The following is a 15099-nucleotide window of genomic DNA, read 5'->3' on the forward strand; positions in this document are numbered from 1 at the left end:
GGTGGTGGCACTGGTGTCAGCTTCTGCAGCTGTACACTGAATATATCCCCTGAGTCTGAAGCCTTTTAGTGGTGGTAATTCCAAAAGGGAAGTGTGTTAATGGATACTTAAAATCCTGCCAAGTCCTTTGAGTACACACTTGGAAACTGGCCAAGACTGGCGGAAAATGCTTCTTTTCCCTAATTTCAGCCATGTTGCTCTCATTTTCAGCATCTGGTTTGAGATGTCTGACCCTCTCTGACCTCTGTTTTCTCCAAAATTTCAAAATCATAGATTCAAACCAACCCAACTCTAAAAAACTCCAGGGCTGTATATGCAAGGACCTCCCAGATGAAACTCCTGCTACCTTTATGAAGTGCATGAGGAGCAGACAGGCGCTCACTGGGAGAGACTGGCCTCCCAGTCTTCCCTGTCACTTCACATCCTAAAAAACTATTGTGATGTGACACAGAGAACTTAAAATAACAACTAATTCCATTTAGAAATAACTGCATTATTCATCACACATTTTCTGGGGTTTGTCCTTTTGTTTTTAATACTGAGGATAGTTGCATAAATATTGCAATGTTTGTTTCTCGATTAATTTTTTTCTTGGCAGTTTATCCCTAATATATATTGATGTAACTAAAGCTATCAATTAATTTATTAGATTTGTTTAGCTTTTTTTCCTTGAAAAAAATTAATGTTGAGCGATATGCTTGTTATTCAGCAGGATTTGCTAATATTTTCTGTTTGCAATTTTCTTCACACAGCTGTAATAAGATTTTATGTTTAAAATGGAAATGATACTAAACCTATTTTTTTCTCAAAGTACAGGGAAACCAGATAATTTTTTCTTTCAATCTAATGGGATGGGAGCAATTCAATTCTCACATTGTTGCTTCTCAAGAGGAGAACTAAGGAATAAGAACAAAAGAACTTTAAAAAACAAAGGAAATCCCACCCTACCTACAAAGGAGGGAGAAAAATAAAAGTAATAGCATGATGAGCAAGAGAACTTCTAGAAACAAACTTTTCCTTCACATTTCTTTGGTGCCCCAATCTTGGCTGCCACTGATTTTAGTCAGCAGGCTTTGAGTCACTCTAAAAGTTTCTGAAATAGCTGCACTTGTCATCCTTCCTATTTACCCTGTAAAGTTTATTTTGACCTTTGTGTTATAGATCATCTTGGTGTTGGTTGAGCACATTCAGCACCCTTGTCACAAGTCTGCTGCCAGGGTCTGGTGCAGGGGTGTTTACTTTCCCAGACTGGAGTGGGTGACATTTCCAGCCAAACAAACTAAAAAAACCTGAAAGCAAATAGAAATATTCTCTCCAAGCTTTGATCCATCTTGTTAGGGTTTGTTTTCATTTCCAGACACAAAACCACGGTGCTCTGGCAGCCAGGGGAAGGAGGAAGCACAGTGCTAATGAAAACACCTTCTTACAGCATTGTCACAACAAATTTATCACCAACGTCTCCCCCAGCCCCCTTGATCTTTCACTGAGTGCTACTCCTGCTAAAACTGATTTACTTGTTCATGATATCTATTATTTCTCAAATGCAACACTTTCATATCAGGAACTCCATTAGCCTTTCGAAAAGTAGATTTTTTTACAGTGCTGTAATAGTAGATTTTATTTCATGTACTGTAGATAGTGGGATTTTATTTTGTTGCAAAGACAATATAGTTTTGTGAAGAATTCCACTTTCTCTCAAAGGCTTGCTATAGGAAGTAGCTATAGATCCTTTTATTTTCAGTGTTAGCAGTGAAGCATAAAACGTGATTATGAAATAGCAACAGTTTATTTCTATATCTACAATTTAGAAAAAATCTCTAATGAAGTCAACAAAAACATTTGATTGGATTCAATAAGGTCCAGCTCTGATCACCTGCCCACATCTGATGCTCTATACCACATTTAATGCATTTTACTGTGACAGATGCCTTTTGTGTATACAAAAAGCAGCAACACCATGGGTTTTTAAAAAGCATGTGCAACACAAAATAAATCTGGTCTAATTTACTGCTGTAGAAACCATCCATTTATATAGTGATATTCATAAATTTGATTGTGGATTTGTTTTATTTTTTAAATTTCATTCACGTGGTGATTTAAAAATAAGAAATAGGAACTGTATACCATTTGCAGGTGACTAACTTGTGACTTCCCCTGAAAAATCAAAGCTCCTCCCATTCTCCACCTGCTGAATCCATGATGTTGAGCAAATGCCACCCCACAGGCACAAAAATGCACGGATGTGCACGTGGATGGAACTTCTATTGACACAAACACAATTTCAGACATCTAAAGGCAGGATTTAGCCCCGAGTACGCGGTGTGTGACAGATCATTTATTCTCATGGCAATGAACTGATGGAGGGGAAAGGCTCTTAATGTGACACAGCAAGCTTAAAGAGCAGAAAGGGGAATTCAGAAAGCCATCCAATTGCTTTTCTGAAGATACTCCTACATGTCAGGTCTGTGCTCAGCGTGGTGGTCCCTGCGCCCTCCAGTCTCCAGTAAGAGCTGGTTTGTCCTTCAGCACTGACTGCAGATGTTGGAGGGCTGTTTTTAGGCTGTTAAACTCTTCAATTCACAAGCTGTCTATGCAGACTTGTTAAAGAGAAGGAAGAAAAATAATCCAGAACAGAAGGTAGAGAAGCTGCAATAGAGGGAAAGATAAGAGACAAGGCAAGCCTCGATTTCTCATACCCATATCACATGAAAAATTGCAGAGAAATACCTTCACAATCACATTCTGTATTTCCTCAAAATTTCACGTTCAATGAAATAGTTCAGTTAATATATTGTTCATTTTGAATTTTAAATTATGGAGCCTTTCTTCTTTAAGGTATAGTGTTTGTGCAGCATGCCAGGCAAGCTCAGCTTTGGATGTCAAAATGTTCTTGCAATATTAGGAGGAAGCTTTCAACCATAATCCCAACAGAAGAGACACACAAAAATCCTTTTCATCTTATTTCATTTCTTCTCTTTCCTTGTCCCTACATGCACAGGACAGGCTGACAACCTGGGTTAGATTAGTCAAATGAAATAGGAGAGGAAACAGGTGATCTGTGGACTTCACTTGATTTAAGAACTTGAATCCAACAAAGGCAAATCCCTAACATCACTAAATCACAAACTCAACCATCTTTCCTGCAAATTTCAAAGCACTACCACAAACTGGTTAACATGAGCAGAGAATCAGTCCCCTCTCACTACAACACAGAAGTCTCTTCAAAATATTGGTCACAGATTGAGCCTTACCCTAATTTTCTGCGAAAATTAAGTCCGGGAATAAAATGAAGATAAAATAAAATTCAAAGCAGGTGCAGTAGAAAACAACAAGATAGAGGAAAGGAAGAGAAGCAGAAGAAAGAGTCGCCCCAAAATTTTCTTAAAATTAAATTTAAAAAAATTAATTTTTTTCTACTTAGCAACAAGTAGATACCATATTCTGGTGGAGTGCCATGTACTTTGACAATAAATTGACAAAAGATACTGAAGAAAGTGAGGAAATGTTGAATTATCAAAAAACCCCAAACCTCACAGTGCAGTTTTGATACCAAAAAGATGACAAAAATTTCATTACTAAAACTTTTACTTTCTCTGGTGGAAATTAAGACCTTAGGAGAACAGTTCAGAAAGCTAATATTTATCTTTGATTTTTTTAAAGATCTTCCTATTACTTAAAAAAAATCTCATTTTTTGCCAGAAAAAAAAAAAACTTAATTAAAATGTATCACTAATTAGTTTTTATGCAAATCACTAGGATGGAGTGGGGAAAGTGAGCTATTCCTAAAAGAAAACTGCAGAGAAATGACACAATTTCCTAAAAAAATGAGTGTCTGTACTTCCAAAGCACAATCACAGCTGACAGAAATTCTCACCTCTATTTGCAATCTCACCAGAGACCAAGGACTGAGAAACCACCACAGGAAACTTCTTAATGCCCTGTGTCAAAGTGATCTCTTCAGATTTAGAACGAGCAGAGAGGCTGAACTCGTGTGAGGACATTTCCACTGGCACTGCTCAATGTTTTATGTGGTGTCCTGGGCAGAGTTGGGAGGTTTTGGTTTCTCTTACTCCCAGAATGACATTTGCACCACGAAATAAAAAAGTCACAGACAATAAAATCAAAGCACTAAAGCATTTCCTTAAAATGCTCAAATATCTGCATCACCTTAAAGATGTGCACAGTAAAGTGAGAATTTTTATTTGACAGCTGATCAGCAGGGAAGAACCAAATGGCCAAATTAATGATAAATATCATTCAAGAGCTGTTAGGGCAGGCATGCAGGGGTATCATATAGGCTACAATAAACAGCCTTAAATTTTGAAGCCTACAGAGAAAGGGGAGTTGGAAGGTTTGTCGGGAAGAAATGAAAATAAAGAATGGACCAAAGTGTTGTGTAAAGGCAGTAAGGTGAAGAACATCAGAAATGTGGCACAAAACAACGCTGTCAGGGTGATGCTGAGAACCAAAGACCCAGGGTCACTCTGAAAATATCCCTATCCGGAGGAATTTTAACCTAATGGTCAAGAATGGAAATTCAAGCATGTCCTTAGCTCTTCAGCAGCACCTTAAGAAGCCAAACAACATAGAGGCAGAAGAAGAGCAAAGAAGCAAAAAGTGAACTGCTCTGGTTTTATTTCTGTAAGGAATTCAAGATCCCTAGTCACACTGCCAGTTATACCAACACAACTAATGACAGGTCTGCAAAGAACTGATGTCCTGTTCTTGTGTTTCTCTCCCTCTCATTCTAAATTTTTTTTTTTTAAATTGAAAGATGTTCTGGACTTGACACCAAGTGTTTCATGCGTCAGGAAAACATGAATAATGCAGTGGAGTACCATGGTAGCATGAACTGTGAGAGAAATCTCAGCTGCTGGTCTTCACTGCTTGTCTAGACAAAAATTAGGTCTTAGGTACATTCTTGATGGCAGCCAGAGGCTTCAGGACAGGTACTGAAATGTGGATTTCACATGCTGTGTTAGTGCTGTCAGCACATGTTAAGTAACCCTGTGTCCCCCATTCCTGCCCCCCCCCACTTCATTTTTCCTTCATATGTTGAAACTTCTAACACCTTGGCATTTTCTCCCTAAAACCTTTCCTCCAGAGAGCTGAAACAAAAACCTGGAGCAACAGTGGCTATTGTAGCTATCAAGCTATTTTGACAACACAACCAGAATCTCATATATCAAATACCTGCCAATTAACTTTCATGGCTTTTTTGTTTTGCTTGCTTTGCCTTCCAGTAGTGTTGTCCAGGGATAGGGCCTTTGTACCTGAGTCATCTTTTCTGACTTTCAAACAAATCTTAAATCCCAGGTGTGTATAAGATCTAATTTTATTTTTCCTCCCTCCTCATTTACTGTCTTTGCCTTTTGAAGCAGTGCTTGGCTGATATTCCAGCTCCCAAGCACAGCAGCACAAGAAGCACACCAGCATTCCCTCTGTGAGGCCACAGGACATTCTTGAAACCTAATTTCTGCTATCTGAAACAGTCCAGCCCACCAGTCTATGAAAGAGGGGAAATTAAAAAATATGAGACTACTGTGTCAGAAAGGTCCTACAAGTTAAAGTGTGAGGTATTGGGTGAATTCCCATAATTCAGTTTTGCCCCCACATTCTGGACTGTTTTGGTGCTTCTGTTCTCATCCTAACACAGGAGGAATACATTCTGCAGTTCTTAGCCATGCTCAAATCTGAATTTAGGAATAAGGAGAAAACTGCACTGCAGAAAAGTGGCTGAGATGTAGAGAGCAGCAAGGAGGGTATGAAGATGCTCTCACATCACCCATGGTGTCATTTCTGTCTCAGTTACAGAAGGTACATCCCAAACACAATCACGTACAGTCAGCTAAGCCTTCACTCAGGGAATAAGTGTCACCCCCAGATGGGACTGGCAATTCTCCATCAACCCTGAGTCATTTTTCACTGGGTTTGGAGTGACATTGGCTTTACATCACACTGATCTGAAGGAGGAGCCTCTGCCCCCCCAGCTAATCCTCATCATTTCACAGAAGAAAGCTCACAAGAAAAAAAGACAAAGGTGAAATTCTATGGCCAAAATTTGGTTTGTAATAGAATAATATGAACTTTTTTATGGGGCACATTCTCTTACTTTATGAAGGAGTTTAATGACATCTTTCAAGAACAATAAATAAATGGGCTACTTGAAAGCATTCTCAAGTTAATATTGCTTTTGTCCTGCTAAGTCTGCTAATTATGGTGTTTTTCCATTAACTGAGAACATAAAGTCCTCAAAGCCAATATTGAGTCAGTTCTCTGAACTGCAGGAGCTCCTCAGACGTGCAGCACCATCAGAGTGCTCTCACTTTGCAGTGAACACACTGGCAAAGGGCAGGATTTCTGTGTCTGACTGTCAATTCCTGCCCTGACAAAGTGTTTGCAGGAGTGACCAAGCCTCTGCCACCCATTTTCTGCTAAAAGGGATCAACCTGGGCATTTCAATTTCCACAAGAGCACTGCAATTAGTGTGGAAAGTGATAAGAATGGATCATTAGCCAGCTACCAGAGGTTGTGGCTTATTCTAGCTTTCATCCTATGAGTATTTGAAGCAGTAAAATTCAGAAGTAACTTACCTAAAGAAGGCACACAGGCAAAGTAAACCGTGTTATCTGTGTTAATCCCCAATGAGGAAAACTGCCCCTACCATCACATTAAATATTTAAAGCCACCTCCCCATGATAAATTTGCATCAGGTGCAATGTGTTACATGTCACTCCTGAGAGTTTGTCAGCAAGCCCCAACAAACGGGTTTGCACTTTCTCATCTATTCTTAGCCCTCTTGTTTATTTATTCTTACATGTACAAAGATGTCTACAAATCTGAACCCACTCCGTCAGCCGGGCTTGTATCTACAGGATACATGCAAAGCTGACTTCAAAATGAATTTTTAATCATTTCTTTTTAAGGCTGAGAACAGAATGGATCAAACATTGAATATGTTGTAATTTTCCAAGTTCTTCTGCTATGTTTTTTTGACTCTGAAGTGAAGAAAATAAGATGTTTCTCAGGCCGTAGTTTTTCATCTTCAAAAATATGAAATTCTCCTTGAGAGAAAAGTTATTTTGCTACTGGGTTTAAAAAAATATATTCCCCCCCCACCAAAAAAAACCCCAATCCAAGTGCAGTTTTCTCTTTTCATAAATACAAAATATGACACACCATAATCATCACTTTCTGCTGATCTGGAAGCAGAATATGAGCTGCCATTTTCATTTCAGGAATGGGATAAAGAGACAGACCTGTTTCTCCTGATTTAGTTTATGCACTTCCTTTGGAAAACATGGAAGACATTTTTGAGACTCCTGGTGCCTTCTTGAAACCATGAAATTCTCATTAGGAGAAAATGGTCTCCTTGCCTTTCATCAGGTTAAGAACACACAATAGAGAACAAGAAAATATCTCCAACAGCTATTTTGCAGGCAGAGTGTGCAACACAGACTTTGTGTTGCCAAAACTTCCTGTTCTGGGATGATATTTAGATTATAAGAATAATAAATTATGTTATTATAATAATAAATTAAAAGGATTTTTTTTACTAGAAATAATTTTTTTCATCTCCTAAGAGATACAGCATAGCTCTGAAATGACAGTCAGCCCCTTATGAATATTTAAATAAGACATTACCTTGCTTGTTTGTTTTATATTTTAATGTTAAATGATGTGCAATGAAATCCCTAATACAGCATAACTTAAAAATATATATCTTCCTAAAGTAAACCAAAACAAAGTGTAAATTGAGCCTGTGATAAGATTATTTCAGTTTACTCTCCCTTCAGGTTGCTCAACCTGCTTGTTAGTATCAATCTATTATTTATTTATTTTCAATGTATTTAAATTATTTGCAATAGCACACCCTATTAAGTAAATTGTATTGAGTTTGAGGAGAGAAGAAGATCTATTCTGATATTTTATTTCTAAACTAACAAAAGAATAAGAGAAATATGGAGCCTTTTCGGCCTCCTGAGATTTCTGATAGATTATTTAATGTCTGGTTTGTTTGGGGGTTGTTTGTTTGTTTGTTTGTTTTTCTCGCTAACAAATACACAGAAACACAGAAAAATATTCTACAGGAACCATTGACTGAACTGACCTGACACTGATGATAAAAATGAATCTACCAATAAGAAATTGGTGAATTTGAGAATGAGGCATTATCACTGTAGTAATTGTGATTTCAAGGAAAAGAAACAAAGAACAACTTCTTCAGTCTTGAAACCCAGAAGTAAAATATTTAGGTAATATCGATTCAAATGTTTCCAGTTCTACTGTCACTGTAAAATGTCTGGTTTTTAACTGAAACTTTTCCACTGAAAACTTCTATGGAACATGAGTACAATAAGAAATAAGAAATTGGGGATTTTCTTAAAGGAGAAACCATAGTTTTGCATCCCCAAGATGAGATGGAAAAGACAAAGAAACACTTTGAAATAACATATGGAATGCAATCAGTTCAGAAAGACCCTGACTCAGGATTGTGGTTAGGAAAGGACAGAAAATGAGATTAATAGCTCTGTCTATGCAAATTCAGATATTCAAATTCTTTAGTGTTATAACTCCTTTTTGCAGCTCCCCATGACGGACAGCAAATGTTAATACTGGGATTTAAGGAAAGGAACCAAAGCCCAGAGTAGGACTTTACAGAATTGCTGATGTTCAGATGCTCTAGACTCCCAGGCAGAGGCAGCCCATTGTTCTCCCACAGGCAGGAGAAAAGTGATGCACAAACTCCACAGCCCTGCTCCCTACAGCCATGACAGTGACTTTCCAAAGTAGCACAAACAATATCTGGCGATAGCAGGGTGAAGCTTTTCCTGGATTGAGATTTTACAACTTTGGCACAGATGCCAAGAAATTCCAGTGACAAAGAGCCCCTCAGGTTTGTGAATCCCGAGGTGTGGCTGGCTGCCCTCTGCTCAGAAACACTGCTCCATCTTCATGGGCCAGCCACAGAAAGGCCCTCAAAGCAGCAGCAACCTTTCCCTTCCTAAACAGGGCTGGGGTATTCAAGCAAATACCTGGGACTGGCATTCTCACAGCCATCCCAGGCTGGGATTCATGACCTTTACAGGATTGATAATCCTAAAAGGATTTTGTGGGAACTTTGCTGAGCTCCCACACCCAGTGACGCCTGTGGCAATGCTCTGCTGCTGAGAGACCTCTGAGCTGGGCTTTGCTGTGGTGAACTGAGCTCTCACCATTCCTGCAGGATAATTCCATTCCATTGCTGGCACTGACAGCACAGCTCTAGGAAATTACTCATTTGGGGATCACAGCTATGGGAGAGAACTGTCAGTGCCCATCTCTAAAGGGAGCAGTGCATGGTGTGCTCCTCACACTCCTGTCAGCAGCCAGCCTCCCTCTCAGTGCCCAGGCTCCTGCAGGGAAACCTGAGGGCTGGATTCACTGAACCCTTGCCATCCAGTGCTGCTTTCACTCCTGCTGGAGTGTCTCTCATCACACAGATGTGCAGGAATGAAAAGGAAACTGGAACCAGAGGAAAGCACTCAATCACAGAGTCACACTCTTGTCACTGCCTGCTGGTAAAGCCCCTTACCTCCTGGCCAAGACTTTCCACAGCATGTGGCAGCAAACAAGCCTGAATGTGAAAATGCTGATTCATGTGTTCCCCATGTGTGTCTTTTCCCATCAAGCTGAGCTCTGAACAAAACATCTGTGAGAGAATTTTTGTTTCGAGAAGTGTGAAAGAACATCAAGAAGCAGTGATTTTTTTATTGCCAATGTGTGAAGGAAACAGATCTCAAGCTCCTCTCCTCTTCTGATAATATACTGCCAGTCAGTGGTCTGAAATAATATGTCTGTGTTACCCAAGCCAGAACTTAAGTTTTGAGAGAGCTGATGACTCTGTTGATAAGTCAAGATTCATGCTCTCCCATATATGGCTGACAGGTTCAGCCAAGAAGCCTCTCCCCCTGCAGTGTTTGTTACTATCTGAGGAAACAAAAGGACTTGGAAAAAAATTATGGTATTCTTGTCTGAAATGTCTTTATAATGAGACAGCAGAGAATGTGAGAAAATGTAAGATTTTTGCTAGTCTAGTCACTTATTTAAAATCAGTGGTGACAGGCCCAGTATGGTATAGAAAAAGACACCAATTAAATATTCCTCATTTTTACTTGAGTTTTAAATGCTAAAGTTTTGTAAAGTTTGCACAGCCACTCAGACAAATAAGTAGTAAAATCCTAGAGATGCTGGTCTATGGAGGAAGCCCTACTAAAATAACATTCTTGCCTTATTTGTCCTTAGGCTTCTTGCAGAACCCAGTATCTTTGTGGGTATCTCAAAGTCTGATACCCTGGGTCTGTAATGAATCTTGAAAGGTGTAACGATTTCTGTGGAGTCATTGATTTTTGTTATTGTTGCTTTTTTACCCCAATCTGAAGAGGTTTTAACAAGTGGATTGTCAGATACAACTGTTGCATGAGAATGAGAAGCAATAGGATGTCTTCTGTATGGGTTAACTCCCTGACCTCTCCTGGAAGCAGAAGGAAAAGGAGTGGCCCTGTTGAGCTGTTGAAAGCTTCTTGCATTCATACAGATTCCTTCATCAGCTCCACAAGAACAAATTCCTTTATTCCATGTGAGCTAGAAGGTTTGGAATGAGGAATTCTGCACATCTTTCTGGCCAAGACAGGAGCAGGTTGGACTTGATGATCTCAAAGGTCTTTCCCAATCTAGTTAATTCTGTATTACTCATTCAGTCACCTTCCTGCTGTCTCCAATTTGCTGCAAAATACAGTGAAAACAGGCTGCCAGCTGTCTCCAGGACCAAATAGCCACAGATCACCCAAAATGTAAGAACTGCCCATTCAAACACCGTGCATGGGTGTGCAGACATGGATCTCCTCAGCGTTTTCCCTCTCACTCAGCTGCAGGGACACCACGTACCAAGCAGTGAGCTGCACAGCACTGGCCACTTGTCAAGGCTGGGGAGAAATGCAGCTGGGAAAGGTGCAAAAAGCAGCAGCTGCCTCCTGTTGGGGAGGTGCAAGCGAGGCACAAACAGCACAACTGCAGCACCAGAGACAGACTTGGCAATTCCAAACTTGTTGAATACACAAGACAGAACAAGAGCCCAGCTGCTCCCAGTAGCTGCACAGCTTCTTGGAGCCCTCACAGAACTAATTCCTGTATTTTCCTCCAATGTTGTTCCTCCCTGACACACCAGTGGGAAATGCTGTGTTTATTGTACTGCAGACTGATTTGCTGGGAAAGTCAGATCTGCCCCGGCTTCAGCTGGGAACCCCCCAGGCTGGGCTGACATGAAGAGTTCATAACTGGAGATTATGACCCAAACAGAGCCCACTGAGGCCAGAATCCAACAGCACACGGTTCTAGCACAGATTTTAGCACATATCTTCTTTGGGTCCCACTATGAAGGCTTCATCAAGCCCTGCCTAAAGCTCTATTGTCAAATGGAAAAACTGTTTATAAAGGATGACGGTCTAAGTTCTTTTAATGAACTGTTTGCCTCAAAAAAGATCCTCACTACTGAACTTGCATAAAGTTGAAACCATTGAGATAAAAATGCTTTCCTCTACATAATTCCAAATAAAACCTCTAAATGGGATACTGGTCAAGGAACCTCAATCTCGTTGCAGAAGAACATTCAGGCTAACAGCAGGCACAGGGGAAGTAGTTTATTCTGGTGTCTCAGTGTTGCCATGAATTTTCCTGGTTTGCTGAGCGTTCATATTAAAGGAGAAATGTGCAGTTTCTCACGCTGGTGAATTGTAAACGCAGGACCATGTTTTGTAAATATTGGCAATGTTATGAATTCTTTCTCCAAGAGAAGGGGAGGTTGAATGACAGCCTCCTGGACCAATGTGACAGGAGAGGTGGCGATACCCTTCTCCAATCCATGGTCACCTTGACACAGATATATAATGGAAAAATAAACTAAGGGCAGGTCTTCTGCCCTGCTGCTGTTGTTGCACCCAGATCTGTGTCCCCAGTCTGTGTTCCTGGTTGGGCCTCCACGGTGATAACTCAGGCTTTTCAGGAGCCCACAGGAGTGCACTATGAATGGTTCCATGGTGTTTTTCTTGTGAGCACATGGAAAACCAGATTTCACTCTCTTCAAAGCTCTCTGAAGCCAGGTATAGAAGGCACCTTCTGCAATCTTCTAGGCAATTACAATACTTCCATGTGAAATTTAAACAAAAAAAAAAGAAACAAAAACCAGAAAAAAAGACAAAAAACCCATTAAAACAACCATCCCCCCAAACAAACAAACAAACACCAAACCAAGGCAAGTTGATTAGCACAAACAATACCCAAGTTTTTAGTTAATCAGTAAGTACCAGAAGGGAAGCAAACTTTTCTGATACACCTTCATCAACTGTGGATTACTCATAAGGTCAAACATTTGCAAAGGTTATTTTGAAACCTTGGATTACTGCAGAAACATAGCCTTATCTAAATTAGTTCTGCCCACACTCTCAGCCAATAAATTTCTTCACCTGTTTACATATTGATTTTTTTCCCATCTTTTATTTATTTCAGCTCTGAAAAGAAAAAAGGCCTATTAAGAAGCTAACAGAAAGTATATGTTCAAAAAGATTTTTTTGTTGTTGTTGTCAAATGTCTCTTGAGCTGGATCACCTTACAAATGTAAATTTAAAGGTTTAAAATGTTGTGATCCAGTGTGGAATTCTAATTTGACTTATACAACACATTTTGTCATTCAAAACCAATGTATCATTTCTCTGTTGTAACACTGTGCTGATCTGGATCAGAACCCATGGGCTGTCAGCTTTCTCCTGGAATGTAGAAAAAGAATTACCTAAAGGATCCTTGTTCTCTTTTTTTAGTCCATCCATTTTGCTGACGCAAATAAAAGAGTGTAACATAGATTCAGCAGCCCCATGGACACCCACAAGGAAGTGTGAGAGTTAATAATCAACAGCAGCTTGTGAGATTTCACAGATGGATAATTAAAAAGTCTATGTTTAATACCTCCTGTTCTCTCTGGTTTAAGATGTGCACAGATTTGCATTCCTGTGGCACTCACAGCCAGGACACTTAACCTCTGGTACCACAGTGGAACCGTTCTGCCTCTTGGTGCTTCTCAGATGCTCACTAATTACCTCTACTGATTGAGCGTTTGATCTCATCCAAAGGTGTGGCTTTTCTGAGAGATCAACAGTGTTACAAATCAAGGAAATACTTAGATAGGAATACTCAGCTGATCATTCACAGCACTTTGTGATTAGTTTTCATTTCTGATGCTGCTGCTGTCTCACAGAAGTTTTCAGAACAAAAAGTATCAGAGCTTTTACTGTTCCTTGGAGAGTCCTGAACCAGTTGGGAGACCCATATCTGCCTAGAAGGACAAGGCAGGCAGTTCTGAGTGTGGAATCAACGCATGCTGGCAAATTTCTGCCTAGAAGCAAGGGCTAAGTGAACTATGCAGCAAGGAAAGTGCAGCCAGCACCTCTGGTTCCTCGGGAAAGGCAGAACCCTTCAGCCCAGCTACCTACACAACCCCACTGTGGCCTCACTTCTGAGTGAATCTGGGCAAGAGTACTGAATGCCAGTACAGTGTGTGCCATAGCTGAGGCACGGCAACTTCAGTACATGAGTAGATAAAAATAAAAATTCCAAAATTAAGTGAAGGAACACATAAAGAACAAAGCTTACCTAGGAACAGACACCTTCCAGAGGTAAGAAAAGATGCAGATACTATAAAAAAAATCTCACCCCAAATCTCACACAGTGACTGTGCTACAGCAAGTGTGCTGGTTTCGACTGTCCTATTCAAAACCAGTCCAAATATCCTTTCTTTGAGGACCTCCTCCCACCATGAGAGAAATGTGATAGATTCAGAAAAACAGGCTAGCTTAGAGACCTGAGTTTAATTTAACCCACTGCTCCAGCAGTTAGGCTCCAAGGAAAATTATATGGTTTTGTTTCCTCATATTCAATAAACGTTTTCAACAGCGTGTGTAATTTTAGGACTTTGCAAATGGCTGCAAACGCATTAATCATAACAGAGACATGAGAAACCCTTTCAGTTGTCTTCCACTACCTTGTGTACAAAAATTGAGAGAAACTAGAATAACTTTATATCCCGCAGGTGTCTTTTGGAAGCACAGAAAGTTTTCTAAAATTGACTTTACATTGTATCACTGATTGCAAGGCTCTGGATAATAAGTTCTGCTACAGCTTTAATTCATTGACCTGATAAGGCTCATTGGTTGTCACAGAGCTCTGAAGTGCTGCTTCAAGGTGTTTTCTGGCTAGAGATTTCATTTTAGACAGGACAGGATCAAGGATCAAGAAACTTAGGTCAAATCATTTAAGCCACTGAATAACGAAGTCAGGGCAGCAGCATCTTACACCTGCAATGAATATCATTATTGGCAACAAAAGAAAAATAGTCAGCGAGGAGCTGGCTGAGCTGAGTTCCCTGTTGTATTAGGCAACTGGGTCAGGCCATGGCATCATACCTGCCTTTTGGGATGACTGAGCTATCCAGCAGCAAGCCTACTGTTTTTGGTCTAGTACCCACTGCTCCAGCACATCACCCTTCTGCTCTGAGGGCTGAGGGTTCACTGTGCTTTGAGACAGCAGCTTTTATTTCAAACTAGACTCGGCAGCAGGCCCACACCCAGCTCCCAGGGTACCCCAGTCCTGGGACTCACTTGCAACTCTGAGTGCAATGCCCTCCTGCAGAGATGGTTTCTAGTACATTGCACGTCATTGCAGGAATTCCCTGCCTTCTTTGTTGTGATTTATTCCAGGTTTTCTTCTACCTTGAGTCTATTTCCATTTCATCAGTTACCCTCTTTTGTTCTTGGTCAATAATCCCTCCCTTGCTGAAATAGGCATTTTATTTTGGGACCATGAGAAATATCTGCAGACCCCTCTTTTTTTCCATATAAGTCACCCTCGAGGTTTTTGCTCTTCTTTAGCCACACTGGTATCCAGATCAATGTGTTTAATAATTATCACCTTGTCCTGACCTTTTGTGCTGTGGCTTAATTTTCTGGTTAGATTCTTCTGCTTTAACTCACAACTCCTGATTTCATTTCAGTGATTTCATAACCCTTTTGAACA

This window comes from Prinia subflava, chromosome 9 (genome assembly GCF_021018805.1).
Source record: "Prinia subflava isolate CZ2003 ecotype Zambia chromosome 9, Cam_Psub_1.2, whole genome shotgun sequence".
NCBI classification, from domain to species: Eukaryota; Metazoa; Chordata; class Aves; order Passeriformes; family Cisticolidae; genus Prinia; species Prinia subflava.